Below are 8,617 nucleotides of genomic sequence, written 5' to 3' on the forward strand. Positions count from 1 at the left end.
TCTATTCCTGGAGACTTATTTTTTGTTATTTCCTTCAAAGCAGCTTGAACTTTTCCTTCATCACCATAGGCTCTTGCTCATATGTTGTTTCATTAAATTCTTCTGTGTCTGCCAATTCCTTTTGATACAATGACTCAGTATATTCTTTCCATCTTCTTTTAATACTTTCTGGATCATTTAATATTCTGCCTACAGCGTCCTTGATTATAGCAACTCGAGATTTGAATTTGTTCTTCAGTTCCTTGAACTTAACAAATGCTGAATGAGTTCGGCTCTTTTTTTTTTTTTCTGACTCCAGCTCCTTGCACATTTCATTGTAATATTTTGCTTTGTCATCCTGTGCTGCCTTTGGAATCTTCTGTTCAGCTCTTTAGTATCTTGAATTCTTCCTTGTGCTTTGGCTTCTCTGCACTCTAGTGTAATCTTCAGAGTTTCTTCTGACATCCATTTTGGTCTTTTTTTCTCTTCTGTCATTTTGTACTTTAGGATAGATATTAAAATGTTCTTTTTTACTATGAATGCAATAGCATTCTTCTTAAATATGTCATTCCTAGCATAAGACTCTATGATTATCTAATTCAAAGAGGCAAATACCAGTAAATCTCTGCTCACTAAATCCCAGCATGCTGATCTGGACCAAGAGGCCAGTGACAGAAGGAGAAAGGATTAATGACTGGAAACCGTAAATCTCTGTAAACTTTCATTAAAATTAATTTTAAAAATTCATAAAAAATGGAGAAAAAACCAAAACCAAAATCACTCAACAACAGATCTATAATCAAACCCCATGCTAACTGCAGTCAAGAAATAAAAATACTTGTTGCATTAAGAAAATCTGCTCTTAAGGACCTCTCCAAAGTGCCAAAGAGCAGGGAGTTCAGTTTAAAGACTAAGATGCGTGGAACCCAAGTCATGGTGTTTTCAATCACTTCCTATGCATCTGAAAATTGGACAACGTATAAGGATAACAGAAAAATTAGTGCCTTTGAATTGTGATGGTGGAGAAGAGTACTGACTGTGCCACAGACTACCAAAAAAGAACAAACAAATACATCTTAGAGAAAGTGAAACTAGGGTGCTCTAGGCAAGGATGGTGAAACTTCATCTCACATACTTTAGACAGGTTGTTGGGGGAGGCTAGTCCTTGGGGGAAAAGACCTGGTGCTCAGAAAGGTGCAGAGTCAGAAAAGGAAAGGAAGACCCTCTACGAGGGTCACACACAGTGAATGTAACAATGGGCTTGAACATATCAGAGATTGTGAGGATAGCGCAGGACAGGGTTCAGAGCAGTTGTTCATAGTCATTATGAGGCGTAGTTAACTCGATGGCACCTCACAACCTCCACCACCTCCCTTTTCTTTTCTTTTTTTTGTGACTATCATATTTTAATTATCTTTTCAATTTAAGAATATTGTTAGTGCTACTGAATTGGTTCCGATTCATAGAGCTCTTTTGTACAACAGCGTGAGACCCAGCTGGACCTGTGCCAGCCTTAGGCGTTTGAACTCAGTGATGCAGTCCATCTCAGTGAGGGATCCGCCTCCTTTTCTCTGACCCTCTGCTTTTACCAAGCAATAGGCCCTTCTCCAGGGACTGGCCCTTCCTTTCAACGTACCCCAAGTCAATGGGATGATGTCTTGCCTTCCTCACTTAAAAGGAGCAGCCTGGTTATCCTTCTTCCAAGACTGATTTGTTCAATTCTCTGGTAGACTATGGTATATTCAGTATTCTTTGCCAAGACATAATTAAAATGCACCAATCTGGCAATATAAACTTTTACAGTGTTCATATACTCAGACCTAGTAATCTCTTATCTGGAAATATGTTCTGAACTTTCAGAAAACTATTTGTGCATAATATTTGTGTGTTTTAAACAGGAAGAAGTTGGAAATAATCTATGTTAGAAAGAATGAAAAAAAAAATGTATGTTATAGAGCACCTAAGCCAGTCAATGCTACTTTATCATCAACTCTTTCTCTACTGTCTAGTTGCAGTATCTGGACCTCATTTAAACCCTACTGTAAACAATCTAGAAAAAATATCATAAGATAGGTGAGGAAATCTGAATGTTGACTGACATTAATGGTATTAAAGACTTACTATTACAACCACTACGGAAGACAGTATGGCACTTTCTCAGAAAGTTACAAATAGAAATACCATTTGACCCAACAATTCCACTCCTGGGAATATACCCTAAAGAAACCAGAACTGCCACACAAGCAGATATATGCACATCCAAGTTTATTGCTGCTTTGTCCACAATAGCAAAGAGCTGGAAACAACCCAAGTGCCCATCAACAAACGAATGGATAGAGAAGCTCTGGTAAATTCACACAATGGAACACTATGCTGCATTGAAAAACAAAGAACTCATGAAACACTATACAAAATGGGTGGTGACCCTGGAGGACAATATGCTGATTGAAATATCTCAGTCACAAAAGGATAAATACTTCATAGTTCCACTGTTGTAAAATGGGACTGACATCAGAGTTGGGGGGAACCTAAGAAAAGAGGAGATAAATAATATATACTGCATTGAAACAGATGAAGGAGAGAACTGTTTAAAAGGAATATATGATTAGGTATTATTTTCATGACAAGATTACAGAAAAAGAAATACATATTAAAGTGAACAATGGACTTGGGGAGGATTGTATAACAGTGAAAGACTTTTTTTTCTTCAAAGAGAAAAATGAACTGGGGGAGGGTTGGGCAGGGAGTAAAATGTGTAATAATGAATGAATGGGGAAAATTAAATGGAAGAATATGCTGTAAAAATATATATGTTACATTAAAAATCATTACTAAAAACCCATTTAATAAACAAAAAATGCTATTATATAATAAGGATTGATATATTTAAAAATTCCATTTTAGAGGTATAAGAGGAAGTAATTACAGATTAAGTCTCATGAGTATGTGATCTGATTAAAATGAATTCTGAGGGTGGACGGGCAGGTCAAACAGTATTAGTGGGTGAGGCTTCAATGAAAAAAGACTGGCCTTGAATTGATCAATTATTGAGGATGAACTGATTAATTGTTGAGGCTGTATTAATGTATATAGAAATACATTATTCAATGCTCTCTATATTGTTCATGTCTGAAGCGTTCAGTAATCAAAGTTAAAGGAAACATATTCCAATGATAACTTTTATCTTTATATTACAGGAAAAACCTCCCCCAATTCATTGCCATTAAGTAAGAACTGACCCACAGACACCCCTTGTCAGGTTTTTGAGAGGCTATAAATCGCATAGGAAGATTGCTCTCTTTCTCCAGAGAGGGAATTCAAACTTCCAGAGACCTCCATCTTTGGGTCAGCAGTGAAATTCCCTACAGATTTGGCCACCAGAGTATCCTCAAGTTAGAGAAAGCATATCAAAATGCTAATAATTACCTTTATACAACAGACAAGGCTGGATTTAGTAATACTGAAAGGAGCCCTGGTAGTCTAATATGCTCAGTTGCTAACTGAAAGTTAACAGTTGGACCCGAGGGAGGAAGACCTGGCTATTGATCTGCTCTTGTTAAGATTACAGCCTAGAAAAAAAAAAAAAGATTACAGCCTAGAAAATCTTATGACACAGTTCTACTAGGCCCCAGGGGCCACTATACATGGGACTCTGTTCAATGGCATCCAATAACAACAGAATTAATAAAATAAGTACAAAGAAGTTGTGAATTGCTGGCTAAAAGAGTAAGGTTCCTATATGCAAGTCCTAGTCCTAATGAGGTCTGATGAACTGGCAGAAGCAGCTTCACTCTGGGTGTATCATGAGGAATGGGAGCAGAGCAGCCCTCTGTCCATTGTCTTGGCCTCCAACTCTGACCCAGAGAAGCCCTGCCTGAGCCCAGCAGAGCGTCCAGTGGTGGGCACTCCCTCCTTTTCTCCTTTTCCGCTTAGCACGTGTTGAGTAACACTGTGAAAAGACCTTTTTTTCTCAATGATCCTCTTCATAAATGACACAGTCAGTGGCTACATGACCATGATCATTAATTACTTTCATGAGGAGGGGTGGAATACAAGGGGGAATTATTGGCATAGAGAGTACTTGTGGCTGGGAATAAAATTTTCAGTGTTAACATTGTGTTGTCATTTGAGAAGCATCCTGAGCAAGCAGTGTCTTGAACAGGAGGATGGAAATGATGATAGCAGTGTGTTTTGAAAACTGTGTTGGATGGGCAAGTGGCTCCAGTGGAAGGAGACAACATCAGAGACATGCATGATTGTATGACCAAAGTTGCCTCATGAAACTGAAGTGTGCGAGGGGCCAATAAGCCAATGCCATATGTGTATATAAAGATATGATTTAATATTTAACGTAATAGAGGATTGTTAGAAGTATGTGCACCTAATTCAGCTAATTATAAGTATAATAATAATTAAGTAGACATGTATGAGTATCCCATCTATAACTATCCAAATTGCTTTAAACATGGCTTTGGACCCCTTCTATGGGGTCACCCTTACCACTGGGCCCATGTGCACACCTACCTGAGGAACAGCTTTGCTAGGTGGCTATAAGGCTTTAGTTGGGAAGAGTCCAGGACACACGGCTGGGGGTGTTTCCTAGGCAGAAACACAATCTCTCCTGGATGGACCTGCGGGATGACCTGCTGGGACACTGAGAATCTCTCCACCAGCATCCTGGCAAAACAAGAATTAGGAGACCTGAAGTCAGCAGTGCACCTGGATTTGCAGGTTGGTAGGGAGCCCAGGAGAGGACAGGCAGCTATTGCTTCAGGGGATGGCAGCTACCACACTTGGCCCCCCAGAGGCAAAGGGCTTCTGTAGAGACTGGTGTTGCCTGCCTGGCCTTATGGCCTGGAGCAGAGAGGCCCAGGGGCAACAGCGCCATCTCCTATTGGAGAAGAGCTGATGGGGCTGCAGGCTGAAATGCCCTCCATTCCTCCAAGCTTATACCCCAACACCTCCATCCAGAGTTGAGCCAGGAGCCTGGTTCCAGACCCCCTAGCTGGCTCTACTCAGTTCACACTTCTACCGCGTGTCCACTATGTGCCATTGCAGCCCCTGAAAGCTCAAATCCCTGCACTTCTCTCTCGTAAGTGAACCTATAGAGCTATCTCTAGGATGTGAAAGGGCTCAGAAGGGAAGAGCTCAGCATAGCCAGGGTCAAGGAAGGCATCCTGGGAGGGGAAGGGGCCACAGTCCTGGATGGTTGCAAAGGAAGAAACATGGGATAAAGAGGGGGTAGAACGTGCCGGGCCTGGTAGAGCGTAAGGTAGAAGCCCAGGCAGGGCAGAGGCAGGGGCACTTCCTCGGGTGACCAGTTTTTAGCTTCAGGATCTCAAGTGTCGTTCATGCAAGAAGCTTGCTAAAATGTAGGCCCCTAGGTCCTGCTCAACTCAGAGGCTTGATGTGGCCGAGCTGAGTGGGGTCTCGAGTCAAAGGAACAAGAGGAAGAGGGGATACAATCAAACTCTACTGGGGAGGGGTAAAAATTGTCAGGAGTAGTTGGCCAATTCAAGTGGAGATGAGAAAAGGGAGGCAGCTAAGATGACCTCCAAGAATGAGGTTATCATAAACACACACACACACACACACACTCCACACATGTATGTGTCTGGAAAGATACATACTCCAATTATGACATAGGCCAGAAGCCAGGAAATCAAAAGATGAACTGCATTGGAAAAATCTGCAGTCAGGGACCTTTCCAGAGTACTAAAGAGCAACAGTATCAGTCTGGAGACTAAGGTACACCTGAACCAGGCCATGGTCTTTGCAACTGCTTGCCAAGCATCTGAGAGCTGGACAATGACCAAGGTTGACAGATTTTTAATCAATGCCTCTGACCTGTGGGGCTGAAGAAGAGTATTGAACATGAACTGCCAAGAGAACAAATAAGTCTGTCCTGGGTAGGGTGAAACTAAGTTGCTTCTTGGAGGTAAGGGTTTTGAAGCTTTGTCTCACATACTTTGGGCATATGGCCAGGAAGGACCAGTCCTCAGAGAAGGACATCATGCTTGGAAAGGTAGAGGGACAGTACAAGAGAGGAAGACCCTGAGTGAGATGGAATGGATTGACACAGCCACTGGGGTAATGAGAGCAGTTGTGTCAGAGATAGTGCAACCAGCTCAGTGTAGGACAGGGTTCAGAGCTACCCTGCATAGTGTCACTGTGAGTTGCAAGTGACTCAATGGCACATAACACCAAGAACATCTAGGGAACAGGATTCAGGGGAGGAAAGGAAAGAAGGAAAGGAGACACTTCTAGTTTACTTCATGTGATGTAGATTGCTTGACTTGTACAGTATAACAGGCGTCCAACAGTAACAACAGAACTAAACAAGCTATGGGCATTCATTCCTTCCTCTCATCACTCCCGGCTCTGACTTGCCAGCTGGGCCTTGTATTCACAGAGTGAGTGCAGAGCAGTGGCCCTTCCATTAGGATCTGTGCCCTTGGATCTTGGTCCTGGGGGTAGACCTGCCAGACTGGCAAACCCCTGGCCAGTTCACAGGAAGCTGTCTCTCATTCTCAGCAAGTGATTACGGTAAGGCATCAATTCACATGCCAGAGTGACACTTGAGGATTCAATGGCAGGGAAGCGGGGGAGAGGAAGCTGCAAGGCGTAGATGGTACCAGACATTTAAGGACAATGGGACAATCTGGGAATGTAAGGGGCGCTACCTGAACAACACAAAGAACGTGATGTCCTGTCACTGATTGTACATGTGAAGACTGTTGAAATAAAAAATGTTACATACATATTAACAACAATAAAAATGTTACAACTCAAGGGAATGATGCTTGGAAACTGGGGAGATTCTAATCTTGCCATCTCTAGAAGCAGCCTAGCAAACAGCCACATGAATGGTAAAATAATTACTGGTTTTCTTAATTTCTTTGCCATTTGAGTTGTTGGATTTGTTTTTTTATTTGTCTGTTTGTTTTGTTTTTTTAGTATGTACTGCTTTCCATGCTGCTTTCAGAATTAGGGGGGAAAAACCTGTACAAATCCTTAAAAGGTTTGTAAGAACTGGGCTCACATATAAAGGGGCCTTAGTATTGTTCCTCAAGTTATCATTTAAAGAGACTTTGTGATAATGAATATAATATATGTGCATTATTAAGAACCCGGAGATGACTCTTACCAATCTAATTGAGGATTTCCTGTACAGCAGAGAATGAAGGATAAGGGATGGTATTGTGGTTTAAGTACTTCCCTCACTTCTGGAATACACATAAGGTCTTTCAATTTTAAGAACAAGAATTTAAGATGATGTCCATGTGAGGAATGAACAAATTCTTACAGCATGAGCAGATAATCTGCTTAAAATGAATAATCACTGGTTCTTTCAAAGATGGGCAACTATGGTAAGCACAGGACTCTCAGTTTGTCCTCTGACAGATGGTGATAATCAAGCCCCAGCCTCACCCCTTCGCAAACCCACACCCCTTTCCTGTTGTCTCTTCCCCAGCCCACCCCACTCGCTGCATCTCCTGGCATCCCTCGGGTGAAATAGGCTGTAGACTATACATTAGTGGAAGCTGAAAAGTCTCATTAAAAAGATACCACATCAAAACAACCACCTCAAAGTGTCTGTTGTCAAAAAACTTTCTCAAACTACCACTTCAAAATGTCATGTACCCAGAACATGATCAGTGATTTCAAAACAAAGAACATATATATTAAGCTGGCTGAACAAATAACGTACTTTGAGTGAGGAATTTCTACAAAACAGCCGAGCCTTGACTTTTTGAATCCTAAATGCACTCAGTAGAAAATGAAAGAGCTAAAATAATTATCCCTATAACAGATATTTTAAAAGGCTGTTAAAGTATTTAATTTCAAAGTTATTCAGTTAATAAAGAAAGTGAAATCCATTAGTCCCAATGTAGGCAATTCTTCTCAGTAAAGATAATGCCGCTCCTGTCCAGTGAAAGGCCATTAATTAGTCTTTAAGGCTACAACCATCTAGACTCTTCCTGAGATATCCCGATGACACAATTTAATGTGAGGTACCTTAGTACCCTCTCTTGCATCTCCCCATTATAAATTCAATGTGGTGCAACTTCGTACCCTCTCCCTGCATTTCCCCATTAGAAATTCTCAGCCAATATACAGCCAACTCTTGAAGTTTCATTCATAGACAAGACAATACATGGACTCCTGCTCCACCCAATAGAAGAAAGAATGCACCCAACATTGGCCCATTCATTCAGCCTTCAACTGCTACACACACAGGAAGAACTGCACGTACACCACCACCTTCCATCACAACCACAAGACAAGAGGTGAAACATTAAGAATCACCAAACTAGCAAATAATGCAACACATATGGACCAATCAAATATCAAAACAAAGTAATATGAAGCTAGTACCACAGTGTCTCAGAGGCAGTAGATGACTTTAAATTAATAAAAGAAAGAAGAAAAACAAAAACCAGGACAAAATGAACAAAAAGGTGACCAAACACAGATCTAAAAATCTTTCATACAAAGAAATGCTATTGGAACTTTCTAACAAAGAATTTGAAAGAACAGTTCAATGCCTGCAATGGACTGAGAAAATGGTAGAGAAAAACATGTTGTTGTTGTTTGTTGTTATGTGCTGTCAAGTTGTTTGCGACTCATAGCAACC

This window comes from Elephantulus edwardii, unplaced genomic scaffold, assembly GCF_000299155.1.
Source record: "Elephantulus edwardii isolate Elephantulus edwardi_28Jun2011 unplaced genomic scaffold, EleEdw1.0 scaffold00291, whole genome shotgun sequence".
In the NCBI taxonomy this organism is placed as follows: domain Eukaryota; kingdom Metazoa; phylum Chordata; class Mammalia; order Macroscelidea; family Macroscelididae; genus Elephantulus; species Elephantulus edwardii.